The sequence below is a fragment of the Gorilla gorilla genome, chromosome 10 (assembly GCF_029281585.2).
Source record: "Gorilla gorilla gorilla isolate KB3781 chromosome 10, NHGRI_mGorGor1-v2.1_pri, whole genome shotgun sequence".
Taxonomy (NCBI): Eukaryota; Metazoa; Chordata; class Mammalia; order Primates; family Hominidae; genus Gorilla; species Gorilla gorilla.
Genome location: NC_073234.2, coordinates 112,429,749 through 112,456,381, shown reverse-complemented (window position 1 = coordinate 112,456,381; position 26,633 = coordinate 112,429,749). Strand labels below are relative to the sequence as shown.

At 38.8% G+C, this 26,633-nt stretch overlaps 1 long non-coding RNA gene across 1 annotated transcript; it reads left to right on the top strand.

The window, feature by feature from the left end:
• Positions 1-2,965: 2,965 nt before the first annotated feature.
• LOC109029085 (uncharacterized) lies at positions 2,966-25,175 on the top strand. The gene is made up of 4 exons (XR_008670292.2): positions 2,966-3,236; positions 22,683-22,772; positions 23,220-23,353; positions 24,140-25,175. It is a non-coding gene; the product is annotated as an uncharacterized lncRNA (long non-coding RNA).
• Positions 25,176-26,633: the final 1,458 nt, after the last annotated feature.

Here is a 26,633-nt window from a genome sequence, read left to right as displayed (position 1 = left end):
AAAAGAAAATCTAGATTTTTTCCTACCCACTTTTTGTCTTTTGTGCTCTTTAACAAAAAAGTGGCAGTCAGCATCACAATGTCAAAACATCTATTGATCCTTACACTTAAGAATTAGCCTCTGGGAAAAATCCAATCCCTTGCTCCAATAGTGGCCTAGTTCTTGATAAAGAGCCACATGCATACAACCCCACATAACAACACATTGTGCACCCTCACACACACACCAAAGTGAGAAAGCATCACAAACACTCTTCACCACAACTCCTATCTCCAGACTTTGGCATCTTTTCCAGGTTTCTGCAAACATCTATTCAGCCCTATTCTCCAGGCAACCTCAACCTCAAATGTATTCAGGGAATTGCACTACATCCAGAAGTCTCCTGATTGGATCCTCCTCCCCTTTCCTGGGCTTCCTAGGAAGGGCTCCTCTACTATATTTCCATTTTTGACTCAGCTCAGATGCCTCTGAGAGGTTGCTTTTGCCCTGTTTCCCACACTTTCTAGGCTCCTGCCCCAAGCCCTTTGCTGATTCACCTCCTAGGCTCCACACTGGCCATGGCAAAGCTTCTCCAATTATGCAAACTTCCTGCTGGGACACCACTCTGTGTCCTTTATATATGCAGGGACTCAGCTAGACCCTGGGTGAGAGATTATAATGAATAAGACATTACCCTTGCCCTCCAGGTGCTTACAGGCTAATAATACCTATGGAACTAATTAACTTCGAAGGGAATAAGAGGTAGTATCTTCAGTTGTCCCATTTTTGCTAACATTCAGGTTACAGAAAGCCACCCAAATTGCTTTCAAGTCTTTGTAAATGAATACCAAGGAGAAACCACTGCCAAATCAATGCATTTTAATTGGAAGTGTTTATGAAACCCAGGAGAGTTTCCTAAATGTATTAATTGCTTCCCAAGGAAATATAAAATTCACAATTACTAAAACCATGAAAATTAATACAATGACAGCTCTAAAAGATTGCTTTGTAAACTGTTGCTAAATAGATGAAAATAAACCAATTGACCTTTTAAGAAGTTAAAAAAAAAATCTCTGATGATCAGTATACACGAATTGTTTGCCTTGAGACTAACCAACTTACTTAGGGCAGCACTGCACTTCATTGAAAAGAGATTGCATCAACTGTATCACTAGTTTTAAAAAAGTTATTTCAGCAAAGAAGGTAGCCAAAAAGTTAGATGTGAATTATCCTCCCCTTCCTTGCACCCCTACCGTATATTAGTACAGGTAAAAAATTTTCTATTAATTCTGAATTTAGACTTTAAAAAGCAGTTTGAAGTAAAAAATAGCAATTATCTTTCTGTATCCTAAGATTCTTTTTTCATTTAAAGTTTCCACTGAATTGCATCAGATGATAGGATGAAGGGCCAGTTCTCCATAAAATACCAGATTTGCAAAGCTTTAACAACCTGAAATTTTCCCCTGGAAAAGAACCTTCTCATTTGCATTTGGATGGCCAATCTTTCAATAAACATTTCTGAGCAGCTTCCATGTGGCTATTGCTGCGTGAGGCATAGCAACATAGACAGAAAGACCCAATCCTTGGCCTCAGAAGTGCACAGTCTTAGGAGAACAGGGGTATTAGCTTTATTAATGAGAGCCCAAGAGAATCAACACATAAGTCCACCAAGGACCAAGCAGTTTACCTGAGAATTGAAGGATGAATAAGAGTTTGCCAGGCAGTCAAAATTGGCAAAGGCATTCCAACAGAAAGACTAGCGTGGATGAAAGATACAACAACCTGAAAAAATGGGTCAGGGTCAAAGAGCAATTAGCTGGGAGTAGACCCTACAATATGGTGGATTCCATGGAACATGGGGCTCGATAAGTGAGCAGAGGACACATTAAAATAATGATTCATCATTGAGCACTTTTAATGTACCAGGTACAATGAGAGGTATTTCACACAGATTATTTGATCTCCCAAAAAACCTTTTAAAATAAGTACTATTATTATCACCCCAATTTCACAGATGAGGAAAGTGAGGCACAAAGAAGTCAAGTTACTAGTTCAAAGTCTCATAGCTACTCAATGGCTTTGAAGCAACATCTTCATCTCTGGAATCCACACGTTTAACCACCTCTCAAATTATGAAGGATCTTGCAGACCAAACACAGGAGCTGAAAAATATCTTTTAGGCAATGGGAAGCTACTGATGAATACTGAGCATGGATACTGAATAACACCATCTGATACATACAATAAAATGATGACTGTGGTGCTCTAAAAGATAAAGATTTCAGTTTTACTTGTTTGTGTGTTGCGGCAGGGGCAGCAGGAGGAGGGCAGAGCACAAAGGCCAGAATCCCCATAATGAGGAGAATGCAATTCTTAGTAAAAGAGAAAGCACAGGCCTGACTTGGGCAGTAGCATTGTGGGTAGAGCAAAAGGGGTAGATGCACAGATTTTTAGGAAGTGGAAAAAAAGGAAGACTTGGATACTGGATATAGAACAGGTATAAGACAGGTGAGTGAGAAGCATCAACTATTAAGAAGGGAACATCTCTTTCCCACTCCAGATGTTTCCCTAAATGTGAAAGGACATCAATTAATATAAACTTTCTGGCTTATTTCTGTCTTCCTACTTCCACACCCTTCCAGGTATAGCATTTTATATGATGGTGAATTTGGCAGGAAAAAAAAAAAGACATTCCTCTTTCTTCTCTCTTGGTGGCAAGTTGCCCTCAGAAAGCACATTTTCTACTCTGCATTTCAACACAGCAAGGAGCCTTACAATTTTAGAAAATAAACTCAATGCCATCCCCCTCAGTCCCCACAACTGATGTATGAACCAGGAATATTGAGAAATGAGACAAAATGCTGACAATTGAGGATACATAAGTCCCAAGCCTTTGGTGGTCCCCATGATTTGAGGCCATCTGGTGAATAGAGAAGCTTAAATGTTCCACGTGGCAGGTTTTGACAGTTAGGCAGTTGGTTTTTAACTGCCTAGCAGGACAAGAGGCCATATGCAGTTTTCCCCTTGGCTGATCTTTGCTTCTTGTGGCTTATTCCACAAACAAGAGGCAGAATGGCATATACAGAACCCTGCAAAGGCCCAGCCTCATCACAAGAGAGGAACAGACCATAGAGGGGTGGGGCAGAAAGAGGAATGATTTTTTTTTAACTGCGCCTTTTAAACTGAGAAGCAGCTAAGCTCCATATATACAGAAGAGCCCCATGGAAGTCTGGGTGTATATAGGGGTAGTTTTCCAGGTATGCTAAGTTTCTAGTGCCCAGATTAGCCAACTGCTAGCTAGAATATTTTTCCCACTGTAATTGCATTTAAAAGGGGAAAATACAAAAGGGGAAAATAAATTTAAAGAGTTTCAAATGTATGGGATAACAAAGAGAAAAAATACAGCTCTATTAAGACCCAATGATAGGAGCTGTCTCCATTGCACATTTTTATTCTTTCTCCGGGGTCACCAATGTCTCAAATACCATGTCAAAGGAAGGAGACGGGTGTATAGGAAATGTTTTCTCTCAGGTATGCTAAGTTCCCAGTGCCCAAATTAGATGACTTCTTGCTGGAATATTGCTCTCATTGCAATTGCATTTAAGGTCACAGGTCATATGTTTTGGACAAGTGATATCAACTGACTGGCTTCCTGGTGCAACTGAACTCTTCCTCTTTTGGGACTCCACGCAGTTACCATTGTATCTCTAGCTTGTGACAACTCTTAAGTAAAATACTGTGTTCTGGGAACACAATTTTACCAGGGATAGGGAGTAACAGTTCAAAGGCCAAGGGATGGCTTATTTTCTAACCAATGATCTTTAATGCCCTATTCACTCAAGATTCTTTACAAGAGGTATTAATGGAGACTTGGAATTGTATCAAGACAACTGCTGAGGGACAGAAGAACTCCCCAGTTCTACTTAGATTCTACCTGGACTACAGTCTCTGGAAAATTCCCAATCTATTCAGAATCCAGAACATCTCTCACTAAAACTAATCAAAATAACAAACTGAGGAGGATGAAATATTGATTTTAATTTCCTTGGACTTTCAAATCACTGTAGCAAGAAAATACAATTTTGGACTTGAATTCATCTGGATTTATTAAGGCTTTAGATTTTCATTTCTCCCTAGACATCTCATAGGGAATTGATATTCACTTTGGATGCATCTTTATAATGTTGGTATTTTGGTTTTGAAGTACGGTAATGCTGTCCTTTAATCCCACAGCAGGACATGGGCTATGTGCCATCATCATCTGTGATAGAAAATAGACCAAGGGCGAATAGATGGCCTTGAAAACCAAGTGGCCTAGGAGTTAATTCTAAGGAACTTGTCTGATCCATGTTAGAGCCTTCTCAGAGCAAAATCTTCATTGCCCACCTGTGGCTCCAGGATGATTTCCCAAGAAGCAAGGGAAGCAGGGAGGTGAGAGCAGGCTGATCCAACAGGCTGCTGCTTTGCTTCTGAGCACTGGGAGAGCCCCGCTCTAGCTTAATGAACAAAATCGTTCATTAAAACTAATAGAATAAAAATATGGTAACTAATGGAAAAGGAATGACTCTTCCCCACTGTTGATGTTCCCCCTTAAGTGAGGGACCATCATTTAGAATAACATACCTGGCTTTGTTCTACCTCTTGACTTTTTTAGCGTGAATCTCACCCTAGACCTAGCATCGGAATCTTCTGGAGCTGGGGTCCAGGCACCAGTATGTTTTAAAAGCTCCCCGGGTGATTTTAATTTGTAGGGAGAGCTGAGAACCAATGAACTAAATGATCTCTAAAGATACTTTCTCACTCTTTTTTTTTTTAAATGCTGTGATACTACCAGGAGTTAGAGAAAATGACTTCAAGGCCCTTGGGACACCCTTTTCTAGCAGCCCCGAGGCTCCAGTGCATAGTGTGCAATCAGCCTTCTAATAGGAGAAAAACAATACAAGGCTTCATGTGTTGGTCCCAAAGCTTGCCTCTTCTGGCTGCCCCACCATGTCACTGCCATACAATCAATGGAAAAATTGTTCTTTACCATAACTTGAGAGGGAGATAATCAGGAACAATCTGGCTACACCATAGGCTAATCACAATGACTGATATTTCTAGGGCTGCATTAATCAAGCCTTCAAGTAGACAGACTCTTACGGTCAGACCGATTCTAGAATGATTCTGCCTCCACTGTGGGAATCTTTTATAAACGGAAATTCTCCATTCAGCCTTCCCTCTCTCCTAAGTGCAAAATCCCTCCTAATGGTAGCATCTGTTGTCTGCAGCAAACAGAGTTGATTACAGATGCTCTGAAAGGAATTTAAGTATTTTCTCTTGCTACTCAGGAGGTGATGGTGTGATGGGAGACAGTAACTCTTTTTAGAAAATAAAAAACCTTTGGCTAAACAGTGACTACAATAATAAGGTAAAAGATACATCTTTGTATAAAATATTAATATTTGTTAGATTTTTATCTCTTTCTTCAGTACTAAATATGGCCAATAACCATACATGCACTGTCTCTTATAGCTACAGAGCAGGTGTGCAGGTAGCTGGTTACCAAGCAACGTATTGGCTGGGGATTAGAGCACACACTTGCATGGGCATAACTCTGAATAATGCAAACCTTGTTAAGTGATACATTTTTCATTATCCTAGTATCACATCGAGTTCTATACCAGCTTTTTTTCTTCTTCTTTAATCTAGGAAACATATTTCTATTAAGAACCTTGAAGAAACCTTACCATCAGATATTTCTTCTTTATTAAAAACAATGAAAAGAACAGATTCATTATCTTATCCATCAAACTTGTTATCTACCTAAACATCTGTTCAGTTTTTGTTGTCGTGTTTAGAAAGAATAATTATCCAGCAGACCTTATAAGAAACGAATTCCGATGGAGCGAATGAACTTTACTAATGACTTGCATTTATAGCTCCTTGAGGAAAAAGTTACCTATTCTCATAATCCTGTTTGTTTTTTTCAAATTAAAATGTCTTTGGTGGTTATTTTAGAACTTAGAGGGTTTTTTAAAACTAGCTCTCAAAAGCCTTCTGATCCTTAATAAATATGATCAAAATATATTTAAAATGCTTATAACTCCTCAGTCTCTGAGTATAGAAAATGCCTCTGCTCTTTCCCTTTAGATTCCTGATTTAAATATCTTGCATGAGGAACTCTAAGTAACAACTAGAAAATTCTTAGTTTATAGGAAATTTCTCTGATACTTGTGGTGACATTATTTTTCTTTTTTAAATTATAATTAAATGTTGTGGAGCAAATTAGCAGATTATGGAAGGAGGGAGAGAAGAAGGAAAGGAGGGAAATAAAGAAAGAAAGTAAAAAAGAAGAAGAGTATTTAACAGGGGTCTTGATTCCTCCTTTCTTTGGAAACATTAAACAGGTGGGAGATCTGTTTCTGTGACCCTTCTGTATATTTCATAGAATGGCTTGGTTTCCTGAAGCCTACTTTGCAATTGTTGAAGTGATTTGCCCACTCTAGAGAAGGTATATGAAGTGGAAATGGAATATGAAGAGATATTCGTACAAGGGAATAATGTGTGTATTCCTAGCCTTAATTTTAAGGTTGTATGTCTGTGATATTAATTTTATCACAAAAATGGACAAGTTCATTTTTCTAAACCTGGAAAGACGCCAGTGGGGTTCTGTCTTAATTATGAGGACAGAGAAAAAAAAAAACATTTCACCCAGTGCTTGGTGCTAAGGTCTTAGTTATGAATATAGAGAAAAGACACATTTTACACAGGCTTTGGAGTTCATGCAAGGCTGCACGCAATTGCTTGCCTCAGAGAATGGAGCAGTGGGAACTTGCTTCTGACCTGGTGGCTCACTGAAGCTCAAACTGGCAATTTTATGAAATTTCCAGCAGCTTTGTAACTGTGTCTATTATTTATGATTCGGCATCTTCAAATTTTTCTACGGTATACTTAACTTGAGCTGAACACTAAAAAATGGCAAAGTTCGCAGCTTCAAATTTTGTAGGGAACAAGCTATGAAAGCTATTCCTACTCCCTGTATCTGCTCTTTATTTTAGAAAAGAAATACAATATTCTCCATTCTAGGGGTAGGATGGAGAGTCAACACATAATTCCTTGATGTAAAATGGACATTTCTTTTATTTAAATTTAAAATTCATATATTTGATACTATTCTTATATATAAAATAAGTATCTGGAATTCATACCTCTACAAAAAAGCAAGGTAAAATAGCTTTATTCTTCAAGACGCTGCCATAAGATACAAACAGTTACGTTTGCTCCATCACCGTTTTTGTTTGGTAATTTTTTTCCTCCCAGATCTTTCCTGATAGAATTGTCGTGCAAAAAGGTCTTTTGAATGCTAAGTCATCAGAGTTGTTTTAAGAAAAATACAGGTAACTATAGGCTACCAGACATGCAGCTTTAATTTTGTTCTAAGGTCTTTCTGTTAAATGAAAAAAATATATTATTATCAACCTATCTTTACTATTTTAGGCATTTCAAACACCACATCTATATACAGAATCTTCTTATAATCTTAGGCAGTTTATATCGAAAAGATAATTTCCCCAACAATATTATTTCAACCAAAATCACATTTGAAAGATACTCATTGCAAGGAATTGTATCTTCCTATCACAGATATTTGTGCTGACCCAATACACAGATAGATTTATACACATACATCACTGACACCCCAATTCATACACTCATAGAATCTTGTAATAATCATATAATAAAGACATCACACAAGCTAGGTAAAATTTTTAAAACTAAAATTTTCTAAAATCATTGTCTGTCTAGTATGTCTTGATTGGTAATATTCTTTACTCCAAAAAGAACTTTTTCTAAATTTGTTTGCCTAAATTTGTCTCCATTTCTCAGAATCCAGTAATAAATGAAAAGGAAAAAAGATGGTTTATATGCCTCTTTTCTTTTGAAATCTTTCCTACTGAAAACAATTGTGTTACACTTCAGAATTGAGCCTTTAGATATATAGATTAGCCAATATTGCCTAGCCTGTTGTTATTTAAAAGGGCTATATATACTTGCTGTTTTCTTTACAATAAAAAATCCAAATTTTAGATTTGCAATAGGCAAAAATAAGTAGTGAATTCACATTTTATATCAATTTCAAAACAAACAAAAGAAACACGTTTGTGAGACTCAAAATGAATTAACAGCACCTGCTGTTAGTCTATCTCCTCTTATGAATCACCTTTTCTCCTCTTCCTGTGCCTCCGGAGCTGCTCGAGAGCCACAGCCAACAAGTTTCTTTGTTTAGCAAAGAATATGCTCAGTTTCACCTTGAAATCTGAATTTATTAAAAGATATAGAACTTTCTACTTTAAACATTGTTATCCAACTCTTTTTCCCTGAAAAGTTGAAATGTAATCTAAACGCTAGTCTCAGAGTGGACACCTACATAATTACATTTGCAGCTTATTGCATTTTCTTAGGCTGTTGAACCTTTTCAGAACTCGTGTAGGCCAAATATTTTATTACTGAGAGAAAATTTATTAGAATGTCTACTATGCCCGTATTTAAAATGTCAGCCTCATGATTCATTTTCTTTTGTCAATTCTCTTATGTGCTTTAACAATTCTCCTATGTAATTAACAGTCTTTCTTATTTCTTATTTATTTATTTATTTATTTATTTATTTATTTATTTATTTATTTTGAGATGGAGTCTCATTCTGTTGCCCAGGCTGGGGTGCAGTGGTTTGATCTTGGCTCACTGCAACTTCTGCCTCCTGGATTCAAGCAATTTCCTGCCTCAGCCTCCCGAGTAGCTGGGATTACAGGCACCCACCACCACGCCTGGCTAATTTTTTTTTTTATTTTCAGTAGGGACAGGGTTTCACCATGTTGGCCAGGCTGGCTTCAAACTCCTAATCTCAAATGATCTGCCTGCCTCAGCCTCCCAAAGTCCAAGGATTACAGGCATGAGCCACAGTGCCCACCCATTAACAAAGTCTTTCTTAACAAAATCTGCTGGCGGGGAGGGTGAGGGTGTCTAAAAGGAAGAGGTTTGAGGGGTAGGAGAGATGCAGATCTGTGATTAGGCCAGGTTAGGACTAAAGGAGGGGTCCCTGGGCCAGACCTCAGGACTGGAGAACCCCTGAGATAGACAGGACAATGCCCCATCACCCTTATGCCAAACACACCTGGAGGATCTGAGTGTTGTCCTTCTTCTTGACTATTGAGGAAGGAGAACTAGTCCCCTGAGAAACAGATAAAAGAGGTCAGTATCCTGGATTGCATCCATAGACTACCGGTACTATTTTATCATCTACTAATTAATTCTCTGGGCTGTAGAATGTGTCTTTTCCATTATCAGCTACAAGTTTAGTTTCATATGTGGGTACTTACGAATATGTATAAAAGGGAATCAGTGTGTAAGTACATTCTTGTACCTGATACTTTATTTTCATTTCCTTATTGAATCTCCTCTACACCCGCGTGTAGTTGTATTCTTACCCATCTATTGTATATGAGAGAAATAAAACTCAAAAAGGCCAAGTAGCACACTTATGCAAAGGAACACACTTGTGAAAAATTGGTCTGGCATTCAAATTTAGGTCAGATTCCAAAGCCCCTGCTCTTTCTACAACATCGTGGAGGCTGGTGAGATGTAGATTTCCTCACAAGCTGAGGAAATTGAATTTGGCATTGAATAGCGTCATCCAAATTCTTACCTCTGAAAATAGTTTTGGCAGCTCCTCAAGTAACTGCTTTGTATTTTGTTGCCTAACATTCATTTCTGTTTGATAACATTTCCAATATTTAAATACATTGAAGATTTTGTTGATCTGCTGACATTTAAATTAGTTTTTGCATCTTTCCTTCTGACAATTTTAGGTCATTGAATTTCAGAACAGAGTCATGATTATAAAAAAAGAGTTTCCACCATATGTAAAAAGACTATGATGTTATACACAGAAAAAAAAGGCCAAAGATGAAAGTTCTGAAACTATATACTTCTCAGAGAGGAATCCAACAAACGCCTTTGCCAAATTATGTTGGGAGCTGGTTAAAATGCAGAATCTTGAACCCCACCCTAGAGATACAGATCGGGCCATGGGACCCTATTACCTACGTTTTCAACACAAAAGTTTAGGAATCACCACTATAAACAATGCACTGTGAAATAAGTTATATTGTAAAGACCCAAACCTTGGAAGTTTTTATACCCTGAGAGTTCCAAGGAGTGCCACTTCCAGTTCCAGAGGTCTTGGATTTGAAATGTACGTAGGCAAAACTGACTGGACTTTTTCTGTGCAGATACACTATTTCTATGGGAAAATAAGAGTTTTGTGCATGTTATTGTTGACATGAAGTGTGGTAAATAAGATTAACTCATCCACATTTATCACAAATCAGCAAACTGGCACATGTACAAAAACTAAGGAGGGTCCTAGGCCTTAGGCAACTGGCTCACTGTCTTCCTCTCCTTCCTGTTCTCTCTGAAGTACTCTTATCCCTCTATCACTGTGATTATGTCTGCTTTTCTCCCCCCACTTTTTCCTGTTTCATAGTGATCATACTCAAAACCTCATAAGCCAACATAAAAGAATTTTTGCCTTATGTATATGACTTGTAAAACCACTCATTTCACCGCCTGTCAACTCCATTCCTGCATCACCTTCCACCTTTGCTAACCTATCACTTCAACCTTGCAACAATGCCAGACTGTAGTTCCCTGACGACCTAATGCTCACTCACACTGCATCCTTCCCTTTTGGCAAAATGACCTTCAACTCATCACCTTCTTGACCTGATTGATATCAACTTATCTTTCAACAATTACTTCCTGGAAGCCTTCCCTGATGCTCTACAGTCCCATTGTGGGTAAAGCAAGGTGTTCTCATTTCTGACTGCACATCAGAGTCATTTAGGTAACGTTCAATATAAATATAGCCTCTAAAACTCTCTTATGGTTACTGTTTGCAAGGTATATCTTTCTTCATACTTCTATTTTTAACGTATTTATGTCTTCGAATCTAAAGTATGTCTCTTAAAGACACGATATAGTCAGGTCTTGCTATTTTTATATAATCTAATCATGTTTGCCTTCTGATTTCAGGGTCTGTTCCATTTACATTTAATGGGATTATTGTTCTGGGTGGATATATTTGTTTTTCCATTTAATATGGTGGATGGATTTGCTTTTAGATGGATTTTTTAAATTATAGTGTAATTATTGATATAGTTTAATTTGTTTTTAATATGGTTCATCATTTTTGCTCCTGTTTCTTCATGTACTGCTTTCTTCTGTGGAAAGATTTTTTAGTATATAATTACAATTCTTCTGTTAGATTTTCATGCATAATTTTGAGTTATTTTCTTAGTGGTCATTCTATGGTTTATCATATACATCTTTGACTTACCCCAATCTACTTCAGATTAATACGACTTAATTTTGGTAACATATATCAACTTAGCTTCAGTAGAGTTTTATTTTCTCCTCCCTACTTTGTGCTATTATTCTCAGACATATCACACTTCATATATGTTATAAAGCCAAAACTACCATGTAATAGTTATAGGTTAAAACAATATTTTTTTAAAGTTAAAAGAATAAGAGATAAAAACAATTATATATATATATCCATCCTATATTTACCCACATATTTCCCATTTCTGATGTTCTTACTCCTTACTGTATATTTATGTCACCATTTTATGTCATTTCTTTCCATGAAGGTCTTCCTTTAGTATTTGTTGTAGGACAGGTCTGCCAGCAATGAATTTTCTCAGTTTTGGTTTATCTAAAAATGTTTTTTATTTTATCTTTATTTCAGAAGAGAATAGTTTCACTGACTATAGAATTCTTTGTTTACAGGTTTTTCTTCTTTTAGCATTTTGACTATGTCACGCCATGGCTTTCTTACCTCTCATGTTTCTCATGAGAACTCAACCACATTAACCGTATAATGGTTTCCCTGTATGTAAGTCACAGTTTTTTGTTTTTTTTTTTTTACTGTTTTTAACCCTTTCCCTTTACCTTTTTGTCCTTCAATAGCTTAATTATGGCATATATACCTGTGAATCACATTGTATTTTTCCTTCTTGGAGTTTGTTGTGTTTCTCATACCTATAATTTTTTTTTCAAAGTTAGGAAGTTTTTGGCCATCATTTCTTCAAATATTTTTTTCTGAGACTTTCCCTCTTTACTCCCTTTATGGGACTTCCACTACCTGCATATTGTTTGTTTGTTGCTTGGTTGTTTGGTTGGTTGGTTGGTTGGTTGGTTGTTTGGTTGGTTGGTTGGTTGGTTGGTTGGTTGGTTGGTTTTTTGAGACAGAGACTCTGTCACCCAGGCTGGAGTGCAGTGGTGAGATCTCAGCTCACTGCAACCTCCGCCTCCTGGGTTCAAGCAATTCTCCTGCCTCAGCCTCCAAAGTAGCTGGGATTACAGGCACACACCACCACACCTGACTAATTTTCGTAGTGTTAGTAAAGACGGGGCTTCACCGTGTTGGTCAGGCTGGTCTCGAACTCCTAACCTCAAGTGATCCTCCTGCCTCAGCCTCCCAAAGTGCTAGGATTACAGGTGTGAGCCACCATGCCTGGTCTATATTATTATTTTTGATGTCCTGCAGATCTCAGATCCTCTTCACTTTTTTTCTCAAAATTTTTTAACTCTGCTCTTTGGATTGAATAATTTCTATTGCTCTATCTTCAAGTTCACTGATTCTTTCTTCTGCCATCTCAAATCTGTTTGTTAGGCCTATTTAGTGAATCTTACACTTTGGTTATTTTACTTAACTCTAAAATGTTCATCTTTTAAAAATACAGTTTCTGTTTCTTTGTTCAGATTCCTTATATGTTGAATCATTTTTCTCATATTTTCTTTTAATGCTTTGAATATACTTATAATAGCAGCTTTGAAGTCTTATATAAGTCCAACATCTGGACCCACTCAGAGTCCGTTTCTATTAATAATTTTTTCCTCTGGTGTATGCATGCATCACAATATGCTTTTCTTGACTCATAATTATTTTGTTTTAACTGAAATTTTAGATTATATATTGTGGCAACTCTGGATTGTGATATATTTTTCTAAAGGCCTTTTTTTTAAAAAATAACTTGCCTGTTTTTAAACTGTGGACTCTCTCTCTCCCCTGTAGTATGAAGAAGTTAATTCTTAACTCAGTTTTTAGGCATTTATTTTTATTTGTTAGCCTGACTTCTGATCGTCCACCCTTTTACCTGCATACTTTAGTGGTGGGCCAATGATTTGGCTGGAGGTTGTGGTCAAACACCTCAAGTGTGTAAAACTTCTACACTCCACCAATCTGTGTGTATGTTGAGGAATGCATTCAAAGTTCAACAAGTTTTCAATTCTTCATTGGCTTCATTTTCCTCTGGCCTTTCTTGGGTCTTCCCTGTGCATGTGCGTAGTTTCCCAGTTAGCTAGGATGTGTGGAGAGCTTATCCTAACTTTTCTATGCTGTGTCATTTCCAAGTTTCTCCAGTTAAACACATGGATAGCCTATTGCTCACCCAATCACGACCACAACTTCAAGCTAGCAAAGCTACAGGTTTTCCCCATTTGCTTACAACTAAGTTGGCCACCTTTAACTGACAAAGCTTCAAGTTTTTGCCCTTAGTCCAAATCAAGTCTAACCCTCTGTTAGAAAAAAATGATGAGTATTGTTCCAGCCCTATACTGGTAAAACTACTGTTCTTGCTAATCAAGCTTCGATGGAGAGAATGAGAACCTTATAATTTTTTTTCTTGTAAACATGACAGTTAATATTAAATTCACATTTGACTGAAACACAAGGTCAGTCTTTACAGGTGGACAGGTTAATAAACTAAGATGTCTTCATTTGGGGGAAAAAAGAAAATAAAAGTACAGGCTCTGATTATCATTAGAAATATTTTAGTTTTTTATTATTATTTTGGCTATGAGGTATTTTTCCTTGTTATTTCCTCTGTAATTTAGCAGTTAGCCAGTTTCCACCTGCCCAATTTTCTCCCACTGTACACACCTGGCTATTTATTCTGATCCAAATCTATTGATGATTTTACATATAACCATCATACAGATGGTAAAAGTACTAGAAAAAAAATGGGTCAAGTGAACTGGATTCTAGTTTCCAGCTTAGTTGCTAACAAAGCTAAATCATCTCAGCCAAAGTAGACAAAATATAGAGGTTAGTTCATGTCCTCTAGTCCTTTTATGCAAGGAACAGCCATTTGTTGGCTCGACTGAATAGCCAAAGTGGGTAAGAGTAGGTGAGTAGTAGTAGTAAACCAAAGGTAAAGAAAGAAAATACTAGTACAAAGTGGCAGTCATTAAAAAAAAAAAAAATCTTTCCCTTTCTGGCTTCCTTTAGATTCTACCTTTTTTTCAAAGCAATCAAGCATAATAGATAAGATAAATGCATACATAAATATAAGCCAATGTACTCAGTGCAAAAATGTATCATGAACTAAGACAGTCAAAGGAAGAAGAGATTGCTTTTTGAGGTGGAGATGAGAGTTGAGAAGAGGGTATAATGGAGCTTAGGGACAGAAAAAAATTTAATGGTGTTCAAATTAGAAATGAGTCTTTGTATTAAGGTAAAACTAGATACTCTAACAAATATAGATGATGTCTTGGTGGGCTAACACAACAGAAGCACAAATCTCACTCATGAAAAACCAATCAGGTGGAAGAAAGGGAGATCAGGGTGGACTTTGCTTCACACAATCATTAACATTCAAGGATCCAAGCCGAAGGAGCCTTCAGCAACTTCAGTATATGGCTTCCAATATTTCTCTGGGAATCAATATCTAGCTAATAGGTGGGGAAAGAGAGCAATGTTTAAGGGAGAGATTTATAGAACAGACTTTTACTCACATCCTATCATTAAAAAAATGAGTCATTTAGGTCCTCCTAGAGGGTGGGGGGATGAAGAAAGAGGCCTTGTTGCTACATTTAGTCCCTGGTAAGAGTTGCTTCCTAGCAAGAATTCTTTCCTTTAAGAGAGGAGCCCAAATTATGTGGACAGCTAAAATTTCTGCCACAGCTTTAAATAACTAGTAGACTTTAGATGATCAAGGATTGGGGAGCAATGAGAGGCATCATTGCTATTTACGGTTTTGCCTGTATTTGATTTTCATTTTCCTTTATGGAAATAACCTTTACTCTTCCCAGTCCATGTGATTTGATAGGACTGACACCAGGGACAGGTATGGTAACCAGGCTTGACCAATCAGTACGTTCCACCTCCAACCACTTTGCTTGATTCAAGGGTGGGTAGGAATGTAGGCCAATGAGATTCACATCCAAGATTTTTACAGAAGTTATCAAGAAGACATATGAGAGTTTTTTTTTTCTTTGTTCCAACAGTTGCTAAGCTGGTGGGATATGTTTGCAACTCCTGGTGCCTACATATTACCTTTCATAGAAGAGCCTACCTAGAAATAATAGTCATACAAAGGAAATCAGAAAAAAAGAGATAGAATAAAATGGCTTTCTTGATCCAGGAATGCCTGATACCAAGGACATTAAATTCCCCTTTTTCTTAAACTCAAGTTGGATTTTTTTAACTTGCAATTAAGAGCCCTTATTAATATAGGTGAAACATATGAGCCATTTTTTTTAAAAAAGCAGTCTAATTTGTGTGGAATTAGGAAACATGGAGGAGAATAATAAGTGATAAGACTGAAAAGTCAGGTTAGGTTTGAAGCATAGAATTCTTTAAAAGTTAGGTTAGGAATTTGGGGTTTAACGAAAGCCTGCTAAACCGAAGCCAAGAGAGGAAAGTAACTGGCCTCAGGTGGCAAAGCTAGAAGGTAGTGAAGTTAAGATTCAGTGCATACCTCTGATTCCAGTGCTGCATGTCTAATACAGTAGCTATTAGCCACAGGTGGCTATTAAATTTTAATTTTAATTTAACTTAAAATTCAATTCTTTATTTGCCAGAAACGTATTTCAAGTACTCAATGGCTATATATAACTACTGATACAGCAGCGGTCTCCAACCTTTTTGGCACCAAGGACCAGTTTCATGGAAGAACACTTTTCCACAGGGTTGGAGTGGGGGATAGTTTTTGGATGAAACTGCTCCACCTCAGATCATCAGGCATTAGATTCTCATAAGGAGCACACAACATAGATCCCTCACATGCACAGTTCACTATAGGGTTTGCACTCCTATGAGAATCTAATGCTGCCACTCACCTGGCAGGAGGCAGAGCTCAGGCAGTAATGCTCAATTGTCCGTTGCTCACCTCCTGCTGTGCAGCTCAGTTCCTAATAGGCCAAGGACTGGTGCTGGTTTGTGGCCTGGAGGTTGAGGACCCAGGGGCTACAGTATTGGACATGACAGATGGAAAGCATTTTCATTACCAAAGAAGATTCTGTTGGATAGGCTGTTTTCTAGAGGTGTGTGTGTGTGTGTGTTTACATGACTAAAACAGGAGGCCAGATTACCATTCATTTAAGTTATTGAACTATATTTGGGCTGAAATCTTTATTTAGAAAACCTAATCCACAACCTAATATTTTCACTTTGGGAAGCCTTATTTATAAGCCTCCAAAGAACTTATAGTAATTGTAAATATAAACAAAAAGAAACCTGGTTGATATTATATAAAGGAACTACAACAAAATTTTGAGAGACTAAAAAAAAGGCTTTTTATACTGGCAACTATAGAATGATCCTATGACTTCAAAATGTAAAAAAAAAAAATCAGTGATGCCAAAGGTTTTCCTTGCTTTCTGACCCTTTTCTTGGTAGGGATGATCTATGCTTTGCCCCACACCTGTTGCCTTCATCAGCTTTCCCAAAATTTCCTCTCTGGAAATTTCCAAACATGCCATATTGGATCACATTTCACCCTCATGAAGCAATGAGATAATTTATGTGAATGAAGCAATGCATAAAACAAAGTACCTCCCATTGCCATAAATTACATATCCAGTGAAATGAAATGAAAAGCATAGTAAGTATACACATGCTAAAAAGTCTTTTCCATAATGAAGACCGACTCATCCTTTGACAATAATTTCCTACCATTTTTAATCTACTTAGACTTATGGAATAATCACATGGTTCAACCTGTATCTTCACCTAGCTCAACAAGGCTACCTTCATCCTCTCTAGGAACTACATGGCACGCTTTCATAGAAAACGCTTGGACCCACATCTAAAATGCACATTCGAATTGATGGCCAAGATTTGAAAAAGACAGTCCAGTATTACACTCATTCTGCCTCCACTTCTAGAAGGAAGGATGGGCAAGATTTATGCAGTGCTCAACTCTGTTGCAAAGATTTTTTTATATAATAATTTACAGTTTCTTTCAGTTCCAAGTCTTGACAAAGTCAGATTCTCAAATAATTGGCTTTAAGATTATGTAAGACCTAACATGTTCAGCTCTATTCCCTGTGCTCCTGCCCCATAATCTGGGTTTATTATCACAAGAATAATTGGGAGTAGAAACAAGGCTGATAATTGTACCTGTTATCATGTCCAGGTAAACAGACTTGCAGCTGGTAGGTTCCAGTGGATTTATTTTATGTTGTCTGAGAACTTCAATGCAGGTTTTAAGAGATTGGAAATAAAAATTACCTGGCTTGATTTAACCTAATGATTGCACAGTTTGTTTAATTATCATTGTGATCCCAAAGTGTGATGGAAGGTAAATTTCCAGTGTGGAAGGAAAAGGAATAAGATACTACTAAGAGAATATTATCATGTACTTACTGTTCTCACCTTTCCTCCCCTCCATAATCAGCTCTTGAGCTTGAGAGGACCTTCTGACCTACCAGAGTGGCACTCCAGAATCACTTTACTGTGACAGTTAATGAGCCTCATTTCCAGAGGACAAACACAGCAGGCTGTTCTAGACTAACGATGATGTTCTTACCCGATGCAAATGCAGAACAGTGCAGCTTTATGAAAAATCACCCCAAGGAAAAGAATCCTCTAACAAAATAAAGTCAGGTGATGCCACAACCCACAACCAATAATCAGGGAAGCCCACTCATGATACTTGCTCTGTCTTTGATGGTCAGGCTCCCTGTTCCGTTAAAGAACATAAGTAAAGTTTATCTCTGCTACCTGTCCATCCTCAATGCCATCCCCATCTCTTTGTGTGTGACAGCCACCTACTCTTCCTGGCTATCTAGGAGGAGCCTTATTCAGATGCCCATGTCTTTCCATTCCCCTCTTTGCAATAAAAAACTATCCTTCTTCCTATTCCATCCAGGCCCTAGATGACAGGTCCACTCACTGAGCCAGGACACTGATGGCTGATAATTGCTTCGTCTCGCTTCCCCTTCCTAAGATACCTGTCTATTTTTAAAAGTCACTGCCAATATCTTTACCTAAAGAAATAAGTAATGTGAAAACTCCTTATAACCCAGCATGATATGTTTGACAGGAGAGAGGGAAGAGTGTCTATTCATGTCTCTCAAATCATAACCAGAATGTCTCTCAAATCATCCCTTATATACTTGTACTGTATAAGGGATGCCCAAGCAATAGGACATCCCTACCCATTTCATATGCACCAAGGCCAAACTCATTTACTTACCCACCTTTGAGATTCTATGGGGCTAAGGACCTAAAGTAAGGCAGAGTATGAGCCAATCAGAGACACAACAAAACTGGGTGTTGGGAGCTAACATTACATGGCCTGTATGTGCCCCATTAAGTTCAATTAAGTGACATGACTTTGCCAGACTTTCATACAAATTGTCACACAGCAAAATAATACACATGATATACCATTTCCTGGTATAGCAGGAAAACCAGCCAATGACTATCTGGGTGAGTTCAGCTGGGCAAACATCAAGTCTGAACCCCAGGCTCCAGGTACATAAACTAGGAATAACAATATCCACCATCCAGGGCTGTTAGGAAGATTAAATGAGATGGTCCTGGAAAAGCAGCAAGCTCCTCCTGGCACACAGGAGGAGCTCAACAAATGCTCTTCATTCATCTTGGCCCCCAGCTTCCGGATAATTTTTTATCTAAAGCCCTTTTAATGTGAACTTGAATACCCCCAAAAAGTGCCTATTTTTCTCTTTTCCATAATCACTCACTCTACTCCTTGCACTATTTGGCCAGCCTCTGGGGAGAACCAATCCTTTCCCAGGGTTCTTTCATGCTGGCCATGGCAATAGATGTGAAAGACCTTATGCAAACTCACACTTGGTCAATAACAGTCTTGTAAGAACAGACACCGAGCCTTGCACAGGTACTATGAGGGCTCCACCAGAGTAAAGACAAGGACCTGTTCCATACAGAGCTTCCAGATCAGTTAAGAGAACAGGCTAAGCATATGAAAGACATACATATCATAAGACAATGTGAGACTGTATATTATTTTTACTATGTGTTTTGCATTGCAGAATCCACATACCAATAATAATAGCTAAAGTTTAACGAGTGCTTACAGCAAACAAGGCACTATTCTAGAAACTTTACATATATGTGTGTATGGTACTGTTGTTATTTTTGTTTTATATATAAAGAACTTGAAGCAGAGAAAGGTCAGGTAATTCACTCAAGACTATGCAGTGGAGGGGCTGCATCATTACTCAATTCAATTGAGATCTACAGAACACTGCCCTGAGCACAGGGCTGAGTATGCTGGATTAATGTGAGATCAGGGCAGGAATCACATCTTCTTGATCTTTATTTCCAGTTTGTTGATTAACTGACTCATGAATGAAAGAAGGCTTGTTGGAAGACACAGGGTAGACTATAGGTAGACCATAGAAAGGCAAAGTAGAGCTTACTCACAGTAAGAAGAGTAGGAAGCCCACATGCTCAGAGACTAGATTGAACATCATAGTAGACAGGAACCAAGAAAATTGACCTTAATGAAGCCCTGGGCTTCTTTTGAGGATAATGATGGATACAGAGAGATGGGTGAGATAGAGGGAAATTATGAGAATGACTTCAAAACTAAGTAATGAAGTATAGACTTCATGGGCAATAGGGGACACCTATCAATTCTTCAGCAAGGAAACAATGTGAAAAAAGTGGTATTTTAGAAAGAATGGTCTGGCAGGAGTGAAAAATTGGAAGGGAGTAGAATAATCCAGGTATGAGGTCAGGATGGGATGAATTTGATTTTGCCAAATGGTTGAATTGGAAGGAAGAGCTACAAGAGCCAAAGCACAGTGAGAAACGACAATCCAACAACTAGTGAGTATCTTTTATGTGCCTCAGCAAGGGGATGAGGATAAAAGAACAAGGAAAACATAATCCTTAGTGACCAATCACTAAGAAGACAAAAACAAAGTTGAGAGAGATCTGCCAAGGTGGTCTCAGGCATCAGACTGGGATGGCATTAGTGGCGCCATCCCAGACCTAAGATCAGAAGGGTGAGATACCAATTCCAGACATGCAAACTGATGGAGACACAACACATATTTTTCTCTAAACCCTTTATAAGTATTTATCACTCTGATGAGATTTTAATCTTTTCAAAAAAAGGAGCTATATTATTAATCTCATTCAAGGTCCCCAGGGCAGTATTAAAAATAAAGAAATCATACAATGAATATCTATCATCAATTTGCTAAATATCTTTAAATCCAATAGGAATTTCTTTCTAAAACTGTTACAATAACCTAGTCTCCATTCCGCCATTATCATTTTACAGTGTCTGCTACCTTTTCTCTATTCCTTCACCATTCTCTCTCTACTCCTGATGAGATAGGCCTCCTACTGCTCCTGCCATCTGGCATGCTGAGCCTCAGACAATTTATCAACTCATAAAATCATTTTTTTTAAACTTTGAGAAAATTAACATAAAGAAAGAAAGAACTGCATGTGAAAGCTGAGAATCTGAGAAAACACTGTGTGATAGGTGTTAGAAAGGTATATTAGGTTGGTACTGAAGCTTGGGAAGCGGGGACTCACTCTTGGCTTTCTGCCTTTTGCCCATACATTTATCTTCTTGGTGCCTAAATTGTTCCATCTATAAGTGGTCTACACTCCTGTCTGACAGACTTTACAAAGAATAAGTCCAAAACCCAGCACAGGCTTCAGCACAGTGTTGGATTAATGGGAAAAGTCCAGGGTGGTATGAAATAAATATCCAGCACCCCATCTCACAGATGATTATAAATTCAGCACAGGAAAGACAGGAGCTGTTAAAACAAAGCACTGCCTACTCAGTAATAATCTACAGATACATGATGGATGACAAGACTCCAGTTAAATGGCTGATGAAGTTCCTCAGAGCATTCATGCCCACTGCAATGACCCCAAAAACAAAAGAAATAGGGGTGCAAACACCTGAAGGGATGAAAAATAGGTTTCAATTCTCTTACCGACCCCAGTTGATTGACACTGACTGCCTAGATCCCTGTGTTAGGGACTTGGGGGCTGTTCCTGGGATCATTAAGAATACGGTGCTGCAACTGATGGGTGATACCTAGCATAGGGAAGGAAGAGGTAGTGAAGATATGTATGCAGTCAGGCTTGTCTGGTCCTGTCCAAACCCCACCTCTATAATCAGCATAAATATTCTAAAGGATTGAATAAAACTCAGAGAGTGCCAGTGAACCTAACCTATGAGTGTTTCCTGACTCATTATTAGACATAGGGCACCATACATTGCAAAGGGAAGCCTTGTGGTGAAGGAGAAAGACTACAGAGGAGAAAAATTTTAAAAACCTGCACATCTACTGCAAAATGCCTTTACAACCTTAAGGAAGACATTTTACCCCCTGGATTTCCATATGCTCCTCTGAAAATGGGAGAAGGGGATGTACATGCACTTTCTGTTACAAAATCCAATTTTGTTGTTGCCATTGTTTTAATTTCCAGTATTTACTATTTCTTCACCAAACGAATATTTTTTAAATAAAAAGTTGCATCTCATCAAAATGCATGAATCATTTTTGGGCAAATAAGTCTACCTTGAAGATGAAAGTGAGACTGATCATAGTTTAACCACACTATCAATATATCTGACATCCCCAAATCTTAACTTTTATTTCTTTTCCCTTCTTATAAAGCATCCTGAATTTATCTTCCACAAATGCTAGATTTGAGAAATATAAGTAATGTTGGCAGTGGCCAACATTATTATTATTATTATTATTAACACCTGAGTAGGGGCTGAAAGTGCTGATGGAAAAAGAGATTAATACTGGTTTCCAGATTTCAACTTTTGTAGATAAGAGAATGGTTAAAAAAAAAAAGAAGAAGATAAAGAACTTGAAGAGGAAAGAGCCCCCTTAGTTTCAGATATTTTGATCTTGAGGTGCTTATGAGATACCTGAATGAAGCTGTCCAGTTTGATATGTCAGTCTAAAGCTTGGAAGAAAAATCTGGGCCAGAGATAAGATTCAGGAGTCCTTGGTATATTGATGCTAATTGATATAATGAGAATGGATTAGGGCAGCCAGGCGAGAAAGTATAGAGAATGGGAAAAGTAGTTTGCTTAGGATGAAAAGAATGCCAGAAATTAACTAGTAAGCAGTAGGGGGTCCCCTGAAGAAAACCAAGAAGGAAGAGTCTTTGAGGTGTCATGACAACCAGGAGAGTGAGGCATCAAGGAATCCAAGAGGACAGAGATCTCGATAAACTAGTGACAAACAGCAGAAAAAGCCAGAAAGGGGATTTTTTTAAAGTCCAGTGGATTTGGTGATTCAAAGACATCAGGGCTGTTAGTATTTCAGCAGAATAGAGTAAGTGGGTACAAACTAAAGTGAAGAAAATCAAATTTTACTTTTATTTGGAGGAGGATGCAGGATTGTGTGGATAGAGTCCAAAAGATGGAGAGAGAATAAATTCTACATACTTGCTCTTTTCTGTTGCCTGCAACTGGATAAAGGTGAGCTATTTTTTTATTTACTGGTATGAGTCTATCAAAGGTTGATTTCAACTGACTCATTGCTGGGAGAACTGACAGACCACACTAAGAAGAAAATAACATCTCAGAAAGGGGAAGCCTTCTAAATCCCATTTCCTTGTCTGCCGTGTTACATCTGTCAGATTTTAAAACAGTCATTCAGCCTCTTTGTTGATCCATTTCCTTAGCTGTAGAACAGAAAATAATTCCCTTTTAATTGGATCCTAAAGTGCTAAAGGCCTTTCAGACTGCCCAAGACTGCACTGTTTAGAGACGATATCCTAGCACACAAATTTTCCAGCTGCTTTGTTCTATTACTGAGAAAACCACTTCTTTTTTCATATGAAATAACCCAAATGTTCAAGATGTACATTTTTTTTTGTGGGTTTATTTGGCCTTGGACCCTAAACTATCTCCTTGTGTCTACAGTATGTGTCTACAAAACTAAAGTGTGGAGAACTGAGGAAATGATCCAGAGAATTCAGCTCCCAGTTCAACGTTTGCCTCAGCCTGTTCATTTGTTCAACCAGAAAACTTTATAAAACGAAATTCCTCCTGCATAGGTTAGAGCCTCCGGTTTATTGGGTCTGGACAGGTTCATTTGCATTCTCTGTTTCTTTCCTCTTGAATTTCAGCCTCTACCAATTTTGTATCCCCCAGGAGCTGTCGTTAGCAGCCATACATCCTCTCTTGTAAATAAAACCCAACTGTCTGCTGGAAATTTCCACTCGCATATCCAGCCACCTCACCAAAGGCAACACACCTAAAATCAAATCCATCAATCTCTCCCCCAAACCTTGCTCCTTCTCAGATGCTCCTATTTTTGTCAATTGACATCATTCTCCTCATCACCCTGGCTCAGATCCTCAGCATCATCTCTGTGCCCTCACCCTCCCTTGTCTTCTGTATCCATACCCCAAGTTCTAAAATTTTTCCATTGAAATGCTCAACCCATCTGTCCCTTCTAGCTTCCAGTTTTTGTGTATGTCCCATGTGTCAGACACCATGCTTGGTACTTTACACACCTCACCTCACTTAATTGTGATGACGACCCATTGAAGAGGTTGATGGAATTTCCCACCCCCCCACCCCCCACCCCCCACTGCCATTCTGCAGAAGGGAGAATTGTGCTTCAGACGGTTATGAGAACAGTTATGGACTGAAGGTTTGCATCCCTCCAAAATTTGTATATTGAAACCATAGCCTCCAGTGTGACTACGTTTGGAGATAGGGTCTGTGAGGAGGTGATAAAAGTCAAATGAGGTCATGAGGGTGGGATTCTAATTCAATAGGGATGGTGTCCTTATAAGAAGAGGAAGAGACACCAGAGTTCACTCTCTTTACCATAGGAGGAGGTGGAAGGCAGGTGACCATCTGCAAACCAGGAAGAGCATCCTCACCAAGAACCAAGTCAGCCAGCATCTGGATCTTGCACTTCCCAACCTCCAGAATTGCGAGGAAATAAATTTCTGTTCTATAGGCCACCCAGGCTATCGTATTTTGTTATGGCAGCACAAGCAGACTAAAACAGGGACTACGCCTGACCCACTACTAAGGAAAAGAGCCAGGATCCAAACCCAAGACCACCTCTCTCTAGAGAGTGCGCCTGGGGCCAGCAACCTGCACAGCTCCCTGGACTGCTGTCTAGCACAGGCCCCCACCACCTCACAGGGAAGGCTCAGGAATAGCTTCTTGTTGCCCACCTTGCTTCAAGTTTTCCTTGCCTCCTCCAGTTAACCGGTGCATGTCACATTTTCTTTCTTCAAACACCACTCAAGTCACAACATTCCTCTGATCAAAGCTTTAGGTGGCTCCCCGCTGGCTACAAGATCAGGTTTAATCTCTTTTGGCGTGCAAGTTCCCTTTAGTCTAGCCCAAGCCTTCTTATCCAGCCAGACTCCCCTCACAGCCTATCCCAAAGGTTCACTGTTGTACTTCCAAGTGCCGCGAATTATTTGTCTGTGAGTTGCAATGAGGGCAGTGGCCTTGTCAGTCAAATCTCTGCGTGACTAGACTCTGGCGCATAGTAAGTGCTCAATCAATAGCTGTTGAGTGAGTAAGTGAATGAATTGGTGCATGCCATTCCTCTGGCTTGCTTGCCTATAGCACCAATCACTCCTCCCATCTGCAACTTGCCAGGCAGCAGGACCAAGCTCAGATCCACCTCAACAGTAATGGCCTCTCCAGCCACCCCAGCCCACCATGATCTCCCCCTCCTCCAAGCCCCTCCTCAAGGACTTTCTATCTTAGTAACTCACTCAACATGTGTCACTAACTGATATGAACCAGCATGGTTATCCATGTCCAAGAATGGTCATTTTTACATTGTTTGTAATAGCAAAAAATTGACAGTGATCTGTGGCAGAGACTGTCAGCTGCCTCCCCAAATCTCTATCCTTCTTCCTTATTATAAAAACACTGATCTTTAGCTGAGCCCATTGCTGCCCAGCTAAACAAAACAAACAAAATCCACTTGTCCCATCTTTCATTACAGCTACTTATGGCCACAGGGACTAAATTTTGGTCAATGAGATGTAAGTAAACATGTATGTACAACATCTGGGAAGTGTCGTTAGGGACACAGCTTTCTCTTTCCTATACTCAGTCCCATTGCCTGGAATTCAGGTGTGACTCTGGAACTCTAGAAACCACATTGGACCATGAGGACAAGGACATGAAAGGACAGTGAGCTGAAAAGAGCTTGGGTATCTGTCAGCCTCTCGAGTTGTTACAGCATCCCTGTGCCACCTGCCTCGGCACTTCTTTTTAGGACAGGGAAATAAATCTCTATGTTGTTTGCATCACTGTTATCTGGGTTTCTCTATTTCATGCTGCCAAGCTGGCACACACTGCAAATGCCCATTAGTAGAGAAATGAAAAAATAAGATTACGTAGGTTGATATGAAGGTAGTTAAAAGAAAAGAACCAGATCTATCTATCCACTTACCTCTCTATTTACCTATTTGAGAGAAAAATAGGCCATATGCGCATTACAATATTCTTAAGTAAAAGAATAGATTCGGCCAGGTGTGGTGGCTCACATCTGTAATCCCAGCACTTTGGGAGGCTGAGGTGGGCAGATCACCTGAGGTCAGGAGTTCAAGACCACCCTGGAGAACATGGCAAAACCCTGTCTCTACTAAAAATATATTTTAAAAAAATTAGCCGGGTGTGGTGGCAGGCGCCTGTAGTCCCAGCTACTCAGGAGGCCGAGGCACAAGAATTGCTTGAACCCAGGAGGCGGAGGTTGTGGTGAGCCAAAATTGCGCCACTGTACTTCAGCCTGGGTGACAGAGTGAGACTTTGTCTCAAAAAAAAAAAAAAAAGAATAGATTCATGTATTACTTGTATAATAACAAATGACAAAAACTTTCATTATAAAAATTGCTAATTATTTCTACTCTGTATATACCTTGCCCACTCAACAATCTTTCAAACTTCCCAGGGGCAGAGAAAAGAACTATTATTTTTTGTGTGCCTGTTATTCTCCCTAGCACATAATAGATCCTAATATTTGACTGGTGAAAACCTTTGGAAATTTGTCAAACATGACTATGTTTACAGAAACAACAGCAGTAAATGGGGGATGAAAATGGGGCCATCATTCTCAGCAGACCAGCACAGGAACAGAAAACCAAACACCGCATGTTCTCACTCGTAAGTGGGAGTTGAACAATGAGAACACAAGGACACAGGGAGGGCAACATCACACACCAGGGCCTGTCAGGAGGGTGGGGGGCTAGGGGAGGGATAGCATTAGGAGAAATACCTAATGTAGATGATGGGTTGATGGGTGCAGCAAACCACCATGGCACGTGTATACCTATGTAACAAACCTGCACG